Here is a 19902-nt window from a genome sequence, read left to right as displayed (position 1 = left end):
ATGTACCATGACACCCAGGTCTCGTTGCACCTTCCCTTTTCCTAATCTGTCACCATTCAGATAATAGTCTGTCTCTCTGTTTTTACCACCAAAGTGGATAACCTCACATTTATCCACATTATACTTCATCTGCCATGCATTTGCCCACTCACCTAACCTATCCAAGTCACTCTGCAGCCTAATAGCATCCTCCTCGCAGCTCACACTGCCACCCAACTTAGTGTCATCCGCAAATTTGGAGATACTACACTTAATCCCCTCGTCTAAATCATTAATGTACAATGTAAACAGCTGGGGCCCCAGCACAGAACCTTGCGGCACCCCACTAGTCACTGCCTGCCATTCTGAAAAGTACCCGTTTACTCCTACTCTTTGCTTCCTGTCTGACAACCAGTTCTCAATCCACGTCAGCACACTACCCCCAATCCCATGTGCTTTAACTTTGCACATTAATCTCTTGTGTGGGACCTTGTCGAAAGCCTTCTGAAAGTCCAAATATACCACATCAACTGGTTCTCCTTTGTCCACTTTACTGGAAACATCCTCAAAAAATTCCAGAAGATTTGTCAAGCATGATTTCCCTTTCACAAATCCATGCTGACTTGGACCTATCATGTCACCATTTTCCAGATGCACTGCTATGACATCCTTAATAATTGATTCCATCATTTTACCCACTACTGAGGTCAGGCTGACCGGTCTATAATTCCCTGTTTTCCCTCTCCCTCCTTTTTTAAAAAGTGGGGTTACATTGGCTACCCTCCACTCCATAGGAACTGATCCAGAGTCAATGGAATGTTGGAAAATGACTGTCAATGCATCCGCTATTTCCAAGGCCACCTCCTTAAGTACTCTAGGATGCAGTCCATCAGGCCCTGGGGATTTATCGGCCTTCAATCCCATCAATTTCCCCAACACAATTTCCCGACTAATAAAGATTTCCCTCAGTTCCCCCCCCTTACTAGACCCTCTGACCCCTTTTATATCCGGAAGGTTGTTTGTATCCTCCTTAGTGAACACCGAACCAAAGTACTTGTTCAATTGGTCTGCCATTTCTTTGTTCCCCGTTTTGACTTCCCCTGATTCTGACTGCAGGGGACCTACGTTTGTCTTTACTAACCTTTTTCTCTTTACATACCTATAGAAACTTTTGCAATCCACCTTAATGTTCCCTGCAAGCTTCTTCTCGTACTCCATTTTCCCTGCCCTAATCAAAACCTTTGTCCTCCTTTGCTGAGTTCTAAATTTCTCCCAGTCCCCAGGTTCGCTGCTATTTCTGGCCAATTTGTATGCCACTTCCTTGGCTTTAATACTATCCCTGATTTCCCTAGATAGCCACGGTTGAGTCACCTTCCCTTTTTTATTTTTACGCCAGACAGGAATGTACAATTGTTGTAATTCATCCATGCGGTCTCTAAATGTCTGCCATTGCCCATCCACAGTCAATCCCCTAAGTATCATTCGCCAATCTATTCTAGCCAATTCACGCCTCATACCTTCAAAGTTAGCCTTCTTTAAGTTCTGGACCATGGTCTCTGAATTTACTGTTTCATTCTCCATCCTAATGCAGAATTCCACCATATTATGGTCACTCTTCCCCAAGGGGCCTCGCACAATGAGATTGCTAATTAATCCTCTCTCATTACACAACACCCAGTCTAAGATGGCCTCCCCCCTAGTTGGTTCCTCAACATATTGGTCTAGAAAACCATCCCTTATGCACTCCAGGAAATCCTCCTCCACCGTATTGCTTCCAGTTTGGCTAGCCCAATCTATGTGCATATTAAAGTCACCCATTATAACTGCTACACCTTTATTGCATGCACCCCTAATTTCCTGTTTGATGCCCTCCCCAACATCCCTATTACTGTTTGGAGGTCTGTACACAACTCCTACTAACGTTTTTTGCCCTTTGGTGTTCTGCAGCTCTACCCATATAGATTCCACATCATCCAAGCTAATGTCTTTCCTAACTATTGCATTAATCTCCTCTTTAACCAACAATGCTACCCCACCTCCTTTTCCTTTTATTCTATCCTTCCTGAAGGTTGAATACCCCTGAATGTTGAGTTCCCAGCCCTGATCATCCTGGAGCCACGTCTCCGTAATCCCAATCACATCATATTTATTAACATCTATTTGCACAATTAATTCATCCACCTTATTGTGGATACTCCTTGCATTAAGACACAAAGCCTTCAGGCTTGTTTTTTTAACACCCTTTGTCCTTTTAGAATTTTGCTGTACAGTGGCCCTTTTTGTTCTTTGCCTTGGGTTTCTCCGCCCTCCACTTTTCCTCATCTCCTTTCTGTCTTTTGCTTTTGCCTCCTTTTTGTTTCCCTCTGTCTCCCTGCATTGGTTCCCATCCCCCTGCCACATTAGTTTAAATCCTCCCCAACAGCACTAGCAAACACTCCCCCTTTTTCAGATATGTTTGGGGTTAAGGGACTGTTTTAGGTATGTTTGGGTTTAAGGGAGTGTTTAAGTCAAGGTTTGGGTTTAAGGGGCTGTTTAAGGCAGGGTTTGGGTTTAAGGGGCTGTTTAAGATATGTTTGGGTTTAAGGGACTGTTTAAGGTATGTTTGGGTTTAAGGGGCTGTTTAAGGCAGGGTTTGGGTTTATGGGGCTGTTTAAGGTATGTTTGGGTTCAAGGGGCTGTTTAAGGTATGTTTGGGTTTAAGGGGCTGTTTCAGGCAGTGTTTGGGTTTGAAGGACTGTTTAAGGCAGGGTTTGGGTTTAAGGGGCTGTTTAATGCAGGGTTTGGGTTTAAGGGGCTGTTTAATGTATGTTTGGGTTTAAGGGACTGTTTAAGGTATGTTTGGGTTTAAGGGACTGTTTAAGATATGTTTGGGTTTAAGGACTGTTTAAGGTATGTTTGGGTTTAAGGGGCTGTTTAAGGTATGTTTGGGTTTAAGGCGCTGTTTAAGGCAGGGTTTGGGTTTATGGGGCTGTTTATTGCAGGGTTTGGGTTTAAGGGGCTGTTTAATGTATGTTTGGGTTTAAGGGACTGTTTAAGGTATGTTTGGGTTTAAGGGACTGTTTAAGATATGTTTGGGTTTAAGGACTGTTTAAGGTATGTTTGGGTTTAAGGGGCTGTTTAAGGTATGTTTGGGTTTAAGGCGCTGTTTAGGGCAGGGTTTGTGTTTATGGGGCTGTTTAAGGTATGTTTGGGTTTAAAGAGCTGTTTGAGTTTAAAGGGCGGTTTAAGGCAGGGTTTGGGTTTAAGGGGCTGTTTAAGGCAGGGTTTGGGTGTAAGGATCTGTTTAAGGCAGGGTTTGGGTGTAAGGGGCTGTTTAAGGCAGGATTTGGGTTTAAGTGGCTGTTTAAGGTATGTTTGGGTTTAAGGGTCTGTTTAAGGTATGTTTGTTTTTAAGGGACTGTTTAAGGTATGTTTGGGTTTAAGGGGCTGTTTAAGGTATGTTTGGGTTTAAGGGACTGTTTAATGTATGTTTGGGTTTAACGGGCTGTTTAAGGTATGTTTGGGTTTAACGGGCTGTTTAAGGCAGGGTTTGGGGTTAAGGGGCTGTTTAAGGTATGTTTGGGTTTAAGGGACTGTTTAAGGTATGTTTGGGTTTAAGGGGCTGTTTAAGGTATGTTTGGGTTTAAGGGGCTGTTTAAGGTATGTTTGGGTTTAAGGGACTGTTTAAGGTATGTTTGGATTTCAGGGGCTGTTTAAGGTATGTTTGGATTTAAGAGGCTGTTTCAGGTATGTTTGAGTTTCAGGGATTGTTTTAGGGAGGTTCGGGTATAAGTGGCTGTTTGTTAGACTGGTGATACAGTGCGTGATGCTATTTTAAGAGACCAACCTTGAGGTAAGGGACGGGATTAATTTACTAATCAGTAACGCAACACCAGTGTCATCAGCAGCTGCTTGTTCAGGTGTCACTATCAGTTCTCAAAGAACTAGGCTTTTTCATTTTATTTTTCAGACATAATAGATTGAACCATGACCGTACTTTGAGTATCACTATTGCATTCTGAACATTGCTGATGTATTCTCAGTATTGCTCGAGAACTGAGTATTGTGTGTGTACATTAGATATCGCTGTACACTCTATATCAGGATATAGAGTGTCAGTCATGACTCAATAGGTAACACATCTCGCCTCCAAGCCAGAACATTGTGGGTTCAAATCCCACTCCAGAGACCTGAGCACAAGAATCGAGGCTGACATTTCGGTACAGTACTGAGGGAGCGCCGCACTGTCAGAGGGGCAGTACTGAGGGAGTGCCGCACTGTCGGAGGGTCAGTACTGAGGGAGTGCCGCACTGTCGGAGGTGCAGTACTAAGGGAGCGCCGCACTGTCGGAGGGGCAGTACTGAGGGAGTGCCACACTGTCGGAGGGGCAGTACTGAGGGAGCGCCGCACTGTCAGAGGGGTAGTACTGAGGGAGTGCGGCACTGTCAGAGGGGCAGTACTGAGGGAGTGCCGCACTTTTGAAGGGCAGTACTGAGGGAGCGCTGCACTGTTGAAGGGCAGTACTGAGGGAGTGCCGCACTGTCAGAGGGGCTGTACTGAGGGAGTGCCGCACTTTCGAAGGGCAGTACTGAGGGAGCGCCGCACTGTTGGAGGTGCAGTACTGAGGGAGCGCCGCACTGTTGGAGGGGCAGTACTGAGGGAGCGCCACACTGTCGGAGGGGCAGTACTGAGGGAGCGGCGCACTGTTGGAGGGGCAGTACTGAGGGAGCGCTGCACTGTTGGAGGGCAGTACTGAGGGAGTGCCACACTATCAGAGGGGCAGTACTGAGGGAGTGCTGCTCTCTCAGAGGTGCCGTCTTTCAGGTGAGATTTTAAACCAAGGCCCTATCTGCCCTCCCAGGTGGATGTAAAAGATCCCATGGCACTATTTCGGAGAAGAGCTGGGGAGTCTTCCCCGGTGTCCTGGCCAATATATATCCCTCAATAAACATAACGAAAACAAATGATCTGGCCATAATCACATTGCTGATTGTGGGAGCTTGCTGTGATAATCTGGCTGCCGCATTTCCTGCATTACAGCAGCGACTACACTTCTAAACTACCTCATTGGCTGAAAGGTGCTTTGGGACATCCTGAGGTCATGAAAGGTGCCTTATAAATGTTAGTTGTTCCTTTTTTTCTCGGGCCGAGTAGTACGACTATTAAGGAGTACTTGGAATTTCTGTGACGTTATTTGTTCTGTATCATTTTTCACCTACTCTGAGCATTGCTGATGCACTCTGAGTGTCTCTCATTGATGGGCGAGTGACCCTGTATTCTGAGTACCTGTATACCTGATCTCAGCAAGGAATATATTCAACAAACCAGTCCCTGGCTTGAATGGACAAAGGCAGTTCTGACGATTGAATTCTGTTGGACCAAACCAGTTCTCAATGGAGCAAAACAAGGCCCATATCCTTAAAAGTAGAGCGAGGCCTTTCAAGAGTGATGCCAGGAAGGACTTCTTCACACTAAGGGTGGTGTATATCTGTAATCCTGTCCCCTGAGCAGCCATTGAGGCTGGGAGGGGTGAGGGGGTGGGTGGGGGGGGCGTCAATTGAAAATTGCAAAGTTCAGAATGATCGTTTTTTGTTAGGTCAAGGTAATAAGTGGTGTTAAACCAAGGCAGGTATATGGAGTTGGAATCCCAAGTGAACCAAGCCATTTACCGTTCCATAGAACTGCAATAAATCAAACCCATTATCATTCGATATAATCATATTGAAGAAAAACTATTGCTATTCTGTAGCATTCTAACGAACCACATTAGTATTTCAAATTAGTTAACAGTCTATAGAATCCCGATGAAGAAAATATGTTCGCATTCTATAGATTCACAATGAATTAAATCAGTTACTATTCTATAGGGTCCAAATGGGCTCAATTGGTTCCCATTCTATAGTATCCATATGACACAAGTCAGTTCCCATTACATACTAGCCTTAGAGGGTCTGGTTGCTGGTGTGGGAGGATAGTCCTATGAGGAGAGATTGAGTAGACTAGGCCTATATTCCTTAGGGTTTAGAATAATGAGAGGTGATCTCATTAAAACATATAAAATTCTTAAGGGGCTTGACAGAGTAGATGCAGGGAGGATGTTTTCCCTGGCTGGGGAGTCTAGAACCAGGGGTCACAGTCTCAGAATAAGGGGTTGTCCATTTAGGACTGAGATGAGGAGAAACTTCTTCATTTGGAGGGTTGTGAATCTTTGGAATTCTCCACCTCAAAGGGCTGTGGGTGTTGAGTCATTGAATATATTCAAGACAGAGGCCAATAATGGTTTGGGAACAAATGGAATTAAGGGACATGGGGATAGTGCGGGAAGGTGGTTTTGAGATAGAAGATCAGCCATGATCTTGTTGAATGGTGGAGCAAGCTCGAGGGGCCATATTGCCTACTCCTGCTCCTTATGTTAATACCTTCTTATATTGTTATTCTATAGTTTCCTGTTCTGTACAATCCAAATGAACCAAATCTGCTACCTCCCGTACGATCCCAATGGAGAAAGCCAGTTCCCCAGAATCCCAATGAGGGAAAGCAACTACATTTGTCTAGAATGCCAGTGAAACAAACTTGTGACCATTTTATCTAATCCCCATGGATCACGCCAGTCCCCATCCTATACTATAGAATCCCAATGAACCAAACCAGATCCCATTCTATAGAATCCCAATCGACTGAGCCAGATCTCATTCTATAGAATCCCATTGAACCAAGCCGGATCCAATTCTACAGAATCCCATTGAACAAAACAAGACCCCATTCTGTGGAATCCCAATAGACTGAGACATTTCCCATTCTATAGAATCCCCAAAAACTGAGCGAGTTCCCATTCTATAGAATCCCAATGAACCAACCAGATCCAATTCTATAGGATCACGATAAACCCAACCAGATCCCATTTTATAGAATCCCAATTAACCAAACCAATTACTATTCTATAGAATCCCAATAGACTTGGCCAGATCCCACCCTATATATTCCCACTGAACCAAACCAGATCCCATCCTATAGAATCTCAATAGACTGAGCGAGTTCCCATTCTATAGAATCCCAATGAACCCAATTAGATCCAATTCTATAGAATCCCAATAGACTGAGACAGATCCCATTCTATAGAATCCCAAAAAACTGAGCAAGTTCCCAATCTATAGAATCCCAATGAACCCAACCAGATCCAATTCTAGAGGATGCTAATGAACCAAACCAGTTATTATTCTATAGAATCCCAATAGACTGAGCCAGATCCCACCCTATAGAATCACAATAGATTTAGACCAATCCCATTGTATAGAATCCCAAAAGACATAGCCAGATCACATCCTATAGAATCCCCAAAAACTGAGACAGATCCCATTCTATAGAATCCCAATGCACCAAATCAGCTATTGTTATATAGAATGTGACTGAACTAAACCAGTTCCTGTTCTACAGCATCCAACTGGTATCAACACAGTTAACATTCTTTAGAATCCTAATGAACTAAACCAGTTATCATTCTACAGAACCCTAACAGATCGAACTGGTTCCCATTCCATAGAGGCCTAATGAATCAAACACATTATGATTCTATGTAATCATAATGAAATGCACCAGATATTATTCTATAGCTTACGAGTGAACCAAAGATGTTGCTATTCTACAGAATTTGAATCAATTTAACCAGGTACTGTTCTATCGAATCAGAATGGACCAATCCCATTCCTGTTCCATAGAATCGCAATAAATAAAACTAGTTACCATTCTACATAATCCTAATGGACTGAACCATTTACAATTCTATAGAAATCCAATGAACCAAATTAGTGACTATTCTATAGAATCCCAATGTCTCACACCAGTTACCATTCAATAGAATCGCAATAGATCTCAACAGTTACAATTCTGTAACATCCCAGCATACCAAACCTTCTCCCATTCTATAGAATTCCTATGAACCAAACGAGTTCCCATTCTATAGAACCCTAATGAAGAAAATCAGTTACTATTATATAGCATTCCAATGAACCAAACTAATTAACATTGAATAGAATCCGAGTGAATTAGGCCAGTTCCCAATCTACAGTTTCCGAATGAAAAAAGCAGTTCCCATTCCATATAATCCAAATGAATCAAATCCATCACCGTTCTATAGAATGCCAAAGTACCAAACAAGTTACAAGTGTTTAGATTCCCAATGTGATCACACCAGTCAACATGCTATAGAATCCCAATGAATTAAACTAGTTAATATTCTATTGAATCCTAATGGATCGCACCAATTTATACACCAAAGAACCACAATGCAACAAAATAGTCACCATTCTATATAATCCTCATATACCAAACCAGTTCCCATTCTGCCAAACCCTAAAGAAACACTCTAGTAACCATGTTATAGAACTCCAATAAAGAGAAACAGTCCCCATTCTAGAGAATCCCAAACAATTTATGAGTGTTGAGAATTCCAATATGATCAAACCAGTTAACATCCCAATGTAGAATCCCAATGAATTAAACTAGTTACTATACTGTAGCATCCCAAATGAACCAAACCCATTAACATTCTATAGAATTCCAATCGACCAAAGCAGTTACCAGTCTATAGCACGCTAATGAATGAAACCCACTATTATCATATAGAATCCCAACTGAACCAACCAAGTCAATGATCTACAGAATATGATTCACAAAACCTGTTCAAATTCTATAGAATCCTCATGGACTCAAGCAGTTGTCATACTATCGAATAAGGATGGATCAAACAAGTCATTATTCTATTGAATCCCAATGAACGAAACCAGTTCCCATTCTATAAAAACCCGAATGCACTGACCCAGCTCCCATTCTATAGAATCGCAATGAATCCAAACGGCTATTCGTCTATAGAATCCCAGTGGATATAACCAGTTACCATTCCTTAGAATCATATTTAATCAAAGCATATAACATTCTACAAAATTACAATGGATTGAATTAGTTGCAACTGATTAGAATCCTCACAAATCAAACCAATTCACAATCTATACAATCCCAATGGATCAAACCAGTTATCATTTTATACAATCCCAATGGATTAAACCAGTGATCATTCTATACAATCCCAATGGATCAAACCAGTTATCATTCTATACAATCACAGTGACCCATTCTTGATACAATTCTATACATTCCAAGTGAATCAAATGAATTAGCATTAAATAGAATAGCAATTGATCAATCCACTTACTATCCTATAGAATCCCACAGGATATAAGCAGTTACCATGCCTCAGAATGATATTGAATCATATTCAGCACCATTCTATAGAATGCCAATAAACCAACACAGTTACCATTATTGAGATTCCTAATGAACAAAACCAATTCACAATTTATCCAGTCCCAAAGGCTTAAACCAGTTACCATTCTACAGAATCCCCTTGAACCAAACATGTTAACCTTCTATAGAATCCGAATCAGCCAAACCAATTTGCATTTTATATATTGCTAATGGGTTAACTAGTAAGCCATACAGTCCCAATGGCTCAAACTAGTTACGATGCTGCAGAATCCCATCGAACCAAATCGATTCACATCGAACCCCAATGTAATAAACCAGTTCCAATTCTGTCCAATCCCAATAGATCAAAGCAATTACGATTCTGTACAATTTCATTCAATGAGATTATGGCTGATCTTCTACCTCAACTCCACTTTCCTGCACTATACCCATATCCCTCGATTCCATTAATACCTAAAATACCTCGAGACTCCCCAGCCCAGGGAAACATCCACTCTACATCTACCCTGTCAAGCCCTGTAAGAATTTTGTATATTTCAATGAAACCACCTCTCATTCTTCTAAGCTCCAGAGAATATCGGCCTAGTCTACTCAATCTCTCCTCATAGGACAATCCCTCCATCCCAGGAATCAGTTTGGTGAACCTGTATGGCAAATATATCCTTCCTTAGGTAAGGCCCAATGAATCAAACCAGTTCCTAGTTTTGGAATCAGCTGGGTCCATCTCATAAGAACATACAAAATAGGAGCAGGAGTCAGCCATACGGCCCCTCGAGCCTGCTCCGCCATTCAATAAGATCATGGTTGATCTGATCTTGGCCTCAACTCCACTTCCCTGCCTGTTCCCCATAACCTTTGACTCCCCTATAGCTCAACAATCTGTCTATCTTAGCCTTGAATATATGCAATGGCCCAGCCTCCGCAACTCTCTGGGGTAGAGAATTGCAATGATTCATGACTCTTTAAGAGAAGAAATTCCTCCTCATCTCCATCTTAAATAGGTGACCCTTTATTCTGAGACTGTGACCCCTGGTTCTAGACTGTCCAGCCAGGGGAAACATCCTCTCAGCATCTACCCTGTCAAGCCCCCTCAGAATCTTATACGTTTCAATAAGATCACCTCTCATTCTTCTAAATGCCACTGAGTACATAAGAACATAAGATAAGAACATAAGAAATAGGAGCAGGAGTAGGCCATACGACCCTTCGAGCCTGCTCCACCATTTAATAGCATCATGGCTGATCCAATCATGGACTCAGGTCCACATCCCTGCTGGCTCCCCATAACCCCTTATTCCCTTATCAGTTAAGAAACTGTCTATCTCCGCCTTAAATTTATTCAATGACCCAGCCTCCACAGCTCGCTGAGGCAGCGAATGCCACAGATTTACAACCCTCTGAGAGAAGAAATTCCTCCTCATCTCAGTTTTAAATGGGTGGCCCCTTATTCTAAGATTATGCCCTCTAGTTCTAGTCTCCCCTATCAGCGGAAACATCCTCTCTGCATCCACCTTGTCAAGCCCCCTCATAATCTTATACATTTCGATAAGATCACCTCTCATTCTTCTGAATTCCAAACAGTAGAGGCCCAACTTACTCAACCTTTCCTCATAAGTCAAGGCCCTCATCTCTGGAATCAACCTAGTGAACCTTCTCTGAACTGCCTCAAAAGTAAGTATATCGTTTCTTAAATATGGAAACCAAAACTGTACGCAGTACTCCAGGTGTGGCCTCACCAATACCCTGTATCACTGGAGCAAGACTTCCCTGCTTTTATACTCCAGGCCAAACCTGCTCAACCTTTCCTCGTAAGACAACCCCTTCATCCCAGGAATCAACCGAGTGAACCTTCTCTGAACTGCCTCACCTTGGTTGAGCAGATATACTCATTGTGCTGTTGCCATGGATCTGGAACAGGCTGTTGCCACTCAACGCTCTTGAGCAGGTCACCGGGTCCCTTTCACCTTGAAACTCTATACTTACCTGTGAAATCTTAACCCATACACACGAGGAAAGCTCTTGCAAGTCCCAGTTAAGGTACAGCTGGGGATCAATGTGAAATGATCGGGGGATGTTCCATCAGTGTCAGAGTAGCAGGCAGGCGGTCTCAGATACAGGTGGATAATCCTCTAGGCTGCTGGTGAATTATGCTCCTATCTGCTGTCTCGTGAATGGAAAGTTCCTTGCGCTATGTTTTAGATCTAGCTGAATGTCAGTGCCAGGGACTTGTGGTGTTTCTTGTCCTCTGTGCGCCATGGGAATAATGCTATCATTGCAATAAAGCGTTAATTGCATTCTTGAGTTGTAATGTATTTGCTTCATGGCTTCTTTGCTTAAGAATTTATCGCAACACATTGCTATTAAGAACTAGTTGGTTTATTAACAAAGGGTTAACAATCGCACTGTACGTCACCAGTTCATCTACTGGGCTGACAACTGCATACCTCATCGTGGACGATCTAGACCCAACTGGCTGGGGTTTTATTGAGTCTTGTGAATGTCATGTGATGGGCTAAGCCACTCATGACGCAACAGTTCCGCAAACCTCTGAGCATACTCACAAGTGCACACATTATTCAGTCGTTTCAATCGTTGGGGAAAGTGAGGGAAAGGAACAAGGCATTTGCTACGGGACAGGTGCAGGGTTCAAAAAGAGAGAGGAGACGATTGGAGAATCATAGAATGATACAGCACAGAAGTAGGCCATTCGGCCCATCGTGCGTGTGCCGGCTATTTGAAAGAACTATCCAATTAGTCCCATCCCTGTGCCTCCACCACCCCCCCCTCCACCCCACCCCCCGGCTCATTACCCATAGCCTTACAATGCTTTTCCTCTTTTATCCAAAGCCCTTTTCAAAGTTACGATTGAATCTGCTTCCACTGCCCTTTCAGGCAGCGCGTTCCAGATGATATCAACTTGCTGCCCACACAAATGTCCCCTCATCTCTCTTCTGCTTGTTCTGGCAATTGCCGACCCTTCTGCCACTGGAAACAGTGTCTCCCTGTTTACTCTGTAAAGACTCCACTTAATTTTGAACACTGCTATTAAATCTTCCATTAACCTTTCTCTGCTCGAAGGAGAACAATTCCCAGCTTCTCCAGTCTCTCCATATAACTGAAATCCCTCATCCCTGGGACCATTCTGGTCAATCTCCTCTGCACCCTCTCCAAGGCAAACAAGGACGTCCTTCCTGAAGAAGTTGTTGACCTGTAGACCATACAAGGGCAATGACACAGCTTGAGATCCGAGGATGGAATGAGTTAGGAGTAGGAGATATTTGGTTTGTTGGGGCCTTCACTAAAACACAGGGAGCATGCTGAAAAGAGGGACAAGGGTAACGGAAGCTTTGGATCCGAGAATCCATTGAACGATGACGATTGGGAGATGAGGTGTTGGAAAGGACGGCGTATCTTCTCATCCCAGGACCTGCAGCTCAGATCCAGGCTCCCAGTTACCCACACCGCAGCAACCTTCTGCATGCTGCCATGGCCGGTCCCCCACCTTGCACCCTCCGTAGCACATCAGCTCATCTAACACTCGGCTGCCCCATACCGCACCTCGCACCAAGTCCCGTTCGCTCGCCGACCTACACTGGCTCCCAATCTGACAACACCCCCATTTGCAAAACTCTCATTCTTCTGTTCAAATCCTTCCATGGCCTCGCCCCCTCCCGATCTCTGCAACCTCCTCCAGTCCAAGAACCTCCGAGATCGTTGCGTTGCTCCAACTCTGGCCAATTGCGCAGCCCCGGTTTTCATCCACGGTAGGCTGTCGCGCCTTCACCTGCCAAAGCCCTTGAATTCCCTCCCTGAACTTCTCCGTTAAGGTGTGCCTTCAAACCGACCTCTTTGACCAAGCCAAGACCTGTCCGATTATCTCCTTATGGTTCTCGGTGCCAAACCGTATTTGGTTACGCTCCTGTGAAGCACCTTGGGACGTAGAGTAGTTATGGAGAAACTGTTCCCAGTGGCAGAAGGTTCGGTAACCAGAGGACACACAGACTGAAGGTGATTGGCCAAAGTTCCAAAGGCGACATTCGAACATTTGAAGAGCAGAGAAACGACAGGGCTATGGGGGAAGAGCAATGGGGAGAGGTACTGATTGGGTAGCTCCACCAAAGAGCCAGCACAGGCACGATGGGCCGAATTGCCTCCCGCTGTGCTGTATCATTCTATGATTCTATAAAAGGTGCCATGTGCATGTATGTTGCTGTTGCTTCAATTAGGATTCCATCACAGGGTCATCCCAGCTTGGAAACGGTCCAAGCATTGATTTCTGGCCAACTACCATCTGGGAAACAACCGCCTTTTTGTAAATTATTCATTCCAGGATGTGGGCATCACTGGCAAGGCCGGTATTCATTGCCCGTCCCTAATTGCCCTTGAGAAGGTGGTGGCGAGCCGCCTTCTTGAACCGCTGCAGTCCGTGTGGTGAAGGTGCTCCCACAGTGCTGTTAGGGAGGGATTTCCAGGATTTTGACCCAGCGACGATGAAGGAACGACCGATATATTTCCAAGTCAGGATGGTGCGTGTGACTTGGAGGGGAACGTGGAGGTGGTGGTGTTCCCATGCGCCTGCTGCCCTTGTCCGTCGAGCTGGTGGAGATCACGGGTTTGGTAGGTGCTACAGAGGAAGCCTTGGCGAGTTGCTGCAGTACATCTTGTAGACGGTGCACACTGCAGCCACGGTGCGCCGGTGGTGGAGGGAGTGAATGTTGAAGGTGATGGACAGGGTGCCGATCAAGCGGGCTGCTTTGTCCTGGATGGGGTTTCTGGTGGGTCCTGGCCAATCGCCCACTGAGCATCAGAAGGTCACTTCAGCCCATCCACGTTCCTCTTTACTGTGCCAGCCATGACTCAGTGGGTGGCACTCCCACCTCAGAGTCACAGGGACGTGTGTTCGGAGTCCCAGGCTGACACTCCCAGGGAAGTAGAGGGAGCGCTGTAATGTTGGAGGGACAGTACTGAGGGAGCGCCGCACTGTTGAAGGGGCAGTACTGAGGGAGTGCCGCAATGTTGGAGGGGCAGTACTGAGGGAGCGCAGCACTGTCAGAGGGGTAGTACTGAGGGAGCGCTGCACTGTTGGAGGGGCAGTACTGAGGGAGTGCTGCCACTGTCGGAGGGGCAGTATTGAGGGAGTGCTGCACTGTATGAGGGGCAGTATTGAGGGAGTGCCGCACTGTTGGAGGGGCAGTACTGAGGGTGCGCCGCACTGTCGGAGGGGCGGTACTGAGGGAGCGCCGCACTGTCGGAGGGGCGGTACTGAGGGAGCGCCGCACTGTCGGAGGGGCAGTACTGAGGGAGCGCCGCACTTTCGGAGGGGCAGTACTGAGGGAGTGCCGCACTGTCGGAGGGGCAGTACTGAGGGAGCGCTGCACCATCGGAGGGGCCGTACTGAGGGAGCGCCACACTGTCGGAGTGGTAATACTGAGGGAGTGCTGCATTGTCGGAGGTGTCGCCTTTCGGATGAGGTGATAAACCGTAAAGTTCCCACGGCCACCTTTGGAAGAAGAGCATGGGGGAGTTCTGCCTGCTGTCCCTCAACCAAGGTCACTGAAAGAGATGAGCTGGTCATTATCACGTGGCTGTTTGTGGGAGCTTGCTGTGCACAAATTGGTTGCCGCGGTTCCTACATTACAAGAGACACCACACTGGAAAAAAAAAATGATTCATTGGCTGTGAGGCGCTTTGGGATCCTGCGGTGGTGAAAGTTGCTGTATAAATGCACGTCCTTCCTTGCCTGTCCCAGCTCCCAGCGGCATTTGAAAAGTGACACCAGTCATGTGGACTCTCTAAGTACTGAATCCTTTGAGCTTTGAAGTGTTTTTCCAGGCTGAAACTCCCCTCTCCTGCTGCTGCTCGCTTAATTATGAAAGAGATGACCCTGAATTATGCACGAGGTGCGATCTGAGCAGGCAACTGTAGAGAAAGGTGTCAGTGACACACTCCACGTTGGATATCTCTGAGTCACGTGCCCCGTTGAAGGTCTTACCCGAATAGCTTTAATAGCGAGGACAGAAACCAGGATTGCAGCTATCTTGGGCTGGGAGGTTGTCCTCTCACCAGGCAGTGGAGAAGGTTGGCGAGGTGCCTCAGCTGATGTGCTGCCAAAAACCCTCATCCACGCCTCTGTCAGCTCTCGACTTGTCTCGTGAGAGGTGATCTTACTGAAACATACAGGATTCAGAGGGGGCTCCCCAGGGTAGATGCAGAGAGGATGTTTCCCCAAGTGGGGGAATCTGGAACTAGGGGACAGAGTTTCAGAATACAGGGTCGCCCATTTAGAACCGAGATGAGGAGGAATTTCTTCTCAGAGGGGTGTAAATCTGTGGAATTCTCTACCCCAGAACTGTGCAGGCTGGGTCATTCAATATAGTCAAGTGGAGACCGATTTTTGAGCGATAAGGAAGTCAAGGGTTGTGGGGAGTGGGCGGGGAAGTGGAGCTGAGCCCAAGATCAGATCAGCCGTGATCTTATTGAATGGCGGAGCAGGCTCGAGGGGCCAAACGGTCTACTCCTGCTCCTATTCCTGGCCAGCCTCCCATCAACTACCCTCCATAAACTCGCATCCATCCAAAACTCTGCTGCCCCGTGTCCTAACTCGCAGCACGTCCCACTCGCCCATCACCCCTCCCTGCGCTCGCTGACCTGCAGTGGCTCCCGGTCCAGCGACACCTCCATTTTAAAAAGGCTCGTGCTTGTTTTCAAACCCCTCCATGGCCCCTCCCCCCGTAACCTCCTCTGGCCTTACAAGCCCCACACCACCCCCCCCCCCCCCGAGATCTCTGCTCTCCTCCATTTCTGGCTCCTTGAGCACCCCTGATCACTCTACCATTGGCGGCCGTGCCTTCAGCTGCCTGGGCCCCAAGCTCGGGAACTCCCTCCCTACACCTCCCCGCCTCTCTCTCCTCCTTGGAGACACTCCTTAAAACCGATCACTTTGGCCAAGCTTTTGGTCACCTGCCCTGATCAATGTTCCCGCCAAGGCGCGCAGCGTAATCTCAACGGGTCAGTGCAGGCCGCTTACCATCGTTTCCATTGTAAATCGCGCACCTCATCAGAAATTTAATGGGACCACGCCTTAACCGAAACATGCCGTACGGGAGAAAGCGCAGCTTACAGGGAACACTGGTTCTAATATCTCCTTCTGTGGCTCGGTGTCAAATTATGATTGATAATGCTCCTGTGAAGTGCATTAGGATGTTCTGCAACATTAAAGATGCTATATAAATGCAAAATGTCAGCGTTGATGTATAAGAAGCCATCAATCAGCAGAGGGCTGCACCATGTCAAAGGTAGGCAGATAATCGGTGAGGTGAAGACTTGCATTTGTATAGCGTCTTTTATGACCACCGGACGTCTCAAAGCGCTTTACAGACAATGAAGCACTTTTGGAGTTCAGTCACTGTTGTAATGTGGGAAACGCGGCAGCCATTTTGCGCACAGCAAGCTCCCACAAACCACAATGTGATAACGACCAGATCATCTGTTTTCATGTTATGTTGATTGAGGGATAAATATTGGCCCAGGACACCGGGGAGAACTCCCCCTGCTCTTCTTCGAATTAGTGCCACGGGATCTTTTATGTTCACCTGAGAGAGAAGACCGGGTCTCGGTTTAATGTCTCATCTGAAAGATGGCACCTCTAACAGTGCAGCACTCCCTCAGTACTATCCCTCCAACAGTGCTGCACTCCCTCAGTACTGCCCCTCCGACAGTGCGACGCTCCTTCAGTAGTGTTCCTCCGCCCATGCAGCCCTCCCTCAGTACTGCCCCTCCAACAGTGCTGCACTCCCTCAGTACTGCCTCTCCGACAGTGCAACGCTCCCTCAGTACTGTCCATCTGAGCATGCAGCCCTCCCTCAGTACTGCCCCTCCAACAGTGCAGCGCTCCCTCAGTACTCTCTGTCCGACAGTGCAGCACTCTCTCAGTACTGCCCCTCCGACAGTGCAGTACTCCCTCAGTACTGCCCCTCCGACAGTGTGGTGCTCCCTCAGTACCGACCCTCCGACAGTGCAGCGCTCCCTCAGTACCGACCCTCCGACAGTGCAGCGCTCCCTCAGTACTGCCCCTCCGACAGTGCAGCACTCCCTCAGTACCGCCCCTCCGACAGTGCGGCGCTCCCTCAGTACCGACCCTCCGACAGTGCGGGGCTCCCTCAGTACTCAGCCAATAATCTGGCGGGGCCGGGGGAGGTGGGGGGGGGGGGTGGAGGGTTTGACTCTGGAGGCAGTTGATTAGCTGAGCAAAGCCGGGAGCTGTCCCGGGCAACATCCCGAGCTCAGTGCTGAATCCGGCAAGCAGCCCAGTGCCATGGTAAGCTGGCCGGCTCTCCCCAGCTGCGCCGGGCACGCGAGGGGTTAACAGCGAGCTGCGTCACTTGCCCCATCGTCGCATGATGCATTTGCAGTGGCAGCAACTAGTGGCGAGGCATTGCGGATCGGGAGGGACTGCAGCATCAGCACTCTGCAGCAAAACGCACGCCACCGTGTCGCCACTGAGAGAGAGACTGGCACGTACCGCAGGCTGGGGGGCACAGAGCTGGCACGGCAGGGTATGTGAGGGACACAATAGGGATTGAGAGAGACAGATAAACAGAGAGAGACTGAGCGATAGACTGAGAGAGGGAGAGACAGAGAGAGAGACAGAGAGGAAGAGAGAGAGACTGAGAGAGAGAACAGGAGAGAGATAGACAGAGACTGAGAGAGATAGACCAAGAGAGAGAGACAGAGAGGGAGAGAGAGAGAGAGATACACAGAGACTGAGAGAGATAGACCAAGAGAGAGAGACAGAGAGGGAGAGAGAGAGAGAGAGAGAGAGAGAGATAGACAGAGACTGAGAGAGATAGACCAAGAGAGAGAGACAGAGAGGGAGAGAGAGAGAGAGAGATAGACAGAGACTGAGAGAGATAGACCAAGAGAGAGAGACAGAGAGGGAGACAGAGAGAGAGATACACAGAGACTGAGAGAGATAGACCAAGAGAGAGAGACAGAGAGGGAGAGAGAGAGAGAGAGATAGACAGAGACTGAGAGAGATAGACCAAGAGAGAGAGACAGAGAGGGAGAGAGAGAGAGAGAGAGAGAGAGAGAGAGATAGACAGAGACTGAGAGAGATAGACCAAGAGAGAGAGACAGAGAGAGAGACAGAGAGAGATACACAGAGACTGAGAGAGATAGACTAAGAAAGAGAGACAGAGAGGGAGAGAGAGAGAGAGAGAGAGAGAGAGAGATACACATAGACTGAGAGAGATTGACCAAGAGAGAGACAGAGAGAGAGAGATACAGAGACAGAGAGACTGAGAGATAGACAGAAAGAGCGATAGAGACAGACAGAGAGACCGAGTGAGAGACTGAGACAGAGAGAGACAGAGAGAGAGAGCGACTGAGACAGAAATAGACAGAGAGAGAGAGAGACAGAGGGACAGATAGACAGAGAGTGAGAGAAAGAGAGAGGTAGAGAGGCTGATTATGATAGAAACAGAGAGAAAGAAACAGAGAGAGATAGAAATAAAGAGAGAGAGAGACAGAGAGAGATAAACAGTTTAAGAGAGAAATAGAGACTGAGGAAGAAAGAGATAGAGAGAGATATTGAGAGAAAGAAACAGAAAAAGATATAGAGAGGGCTTGCAATATTGACAGAGAGAGAAAGAGAATGAAAAAGGGAGAGAAAGAGAGTCAGGGAGAGAAACAGAAAGAGAGAGACAGAGAGAGAGAAACAGAGCGATAGAGGGATAGAAACAGAGACAGAGAGAAAAAGAGGCAGAAACAGAGAGAGGGAAAGAGATAGGAGCCAGCAGAAATGGAGTTGGTGAAGATGAATTGAAAACAATTTTTCTCTGAACAGCCACAGATCTGAAACAACAGCAGTAAACAGCAGAGCTGGGGTAGTGAGGGGAAGGAGTGTGAGCGGGCCAGCTCCATCCTCCTGCTGCTGCAGCTCGGCAGCCATTCCGCTGGGTGCTGCAGTGAAGGAGGCAGATGTGCTGGGTGATCACCTTCACATCGCTGAACCTCTGTGACCTTGGCTTCCTCCCATCCCCCGCCATCTCCGCAGTACTGCTGGCTGGGAGGGAGTGGGCTGGCTACGGTCCAGCTCTGCAGCACTCACCCACACCGCATCCGCAGGCAACCTTCCTCACGTACAGGGACAGCCCTGCTGGGGAGCAAGACTCTCTCTGCACCACCTCACACCAACACAAAATGGAGGAACGGCGGGCAAGGGGCTCCCGGCTGAATGGGCAGCATCAGCGAGAGAGAGAAGGAGGCAGAGAGAGGGGGAGAGAGAGAAGGAGGCAGAGAGAGGGGGTAGAGAGAGAAGGAGGCAGAGAGGGGGAGAGAGAGAGAATGAGGCAGAGAGAGGGGGAGAGAGAGGAGGAGGGAGAGAGAGGAGGCAGAGAGAGGGAGAGAGAGAGGAGGAGGCAGAGAGAGGGGGACCGCATCATGTCCCATTGCACACATCCATGTATTAGATTCTCTCTGTTTCTTTCTGCCTCTCTCGCTCCATCTTTTTCTCTCTCCCTCTCACACATTTTCTCCCCCTGTCTCTCTGCCTCTCTCCATCTTCTCCCTCCCACAAATATTCTCCTTCCATTCTCTCTCTCTCTGTCTGTCTTATCTCTCCACCTGTCTCGTTCTCTCTGTCTCCCTCCGTCTTTGTCGCTCTGGCTGTCTCTCTGTCTGTCA

The 19902-nt window shown here is 47.1% G+C and overlaps 1 protein-coding gene across 2 annotated transcripts in view; it reads right to left on the bottom strand.

The window, feature by feature from the left end:
* Nucleotides 1-19902, bottom strand: part of LOC139240824 (sodium/potassium-transporting ATPase subunit alpha-3) — a 258910-nt gene that overhangs the window by 87247 nt on the left and 151761 nt on the right. The gene's annotated exons all lie outside the window — the stretch shown is intronic.

This window comes from Pristiophorus japonicus, chromosome X, assembly GCF_044704955.1.
Source record: "Pristiophorus japonicus isolate sPriJap1 chromosome X, sPriJap1.hap1, whole genome shotgun sequence".
Taxonomy (NCBI): Eukaryota; Metazoa; Chordata; class Chondrichthyes; family Pristiophoridae; genus Pristiophorus; species Pristiophorus japonicus.
This window is presented reverse-complemented; position numbering and strand designations above follow the sequence as displayed.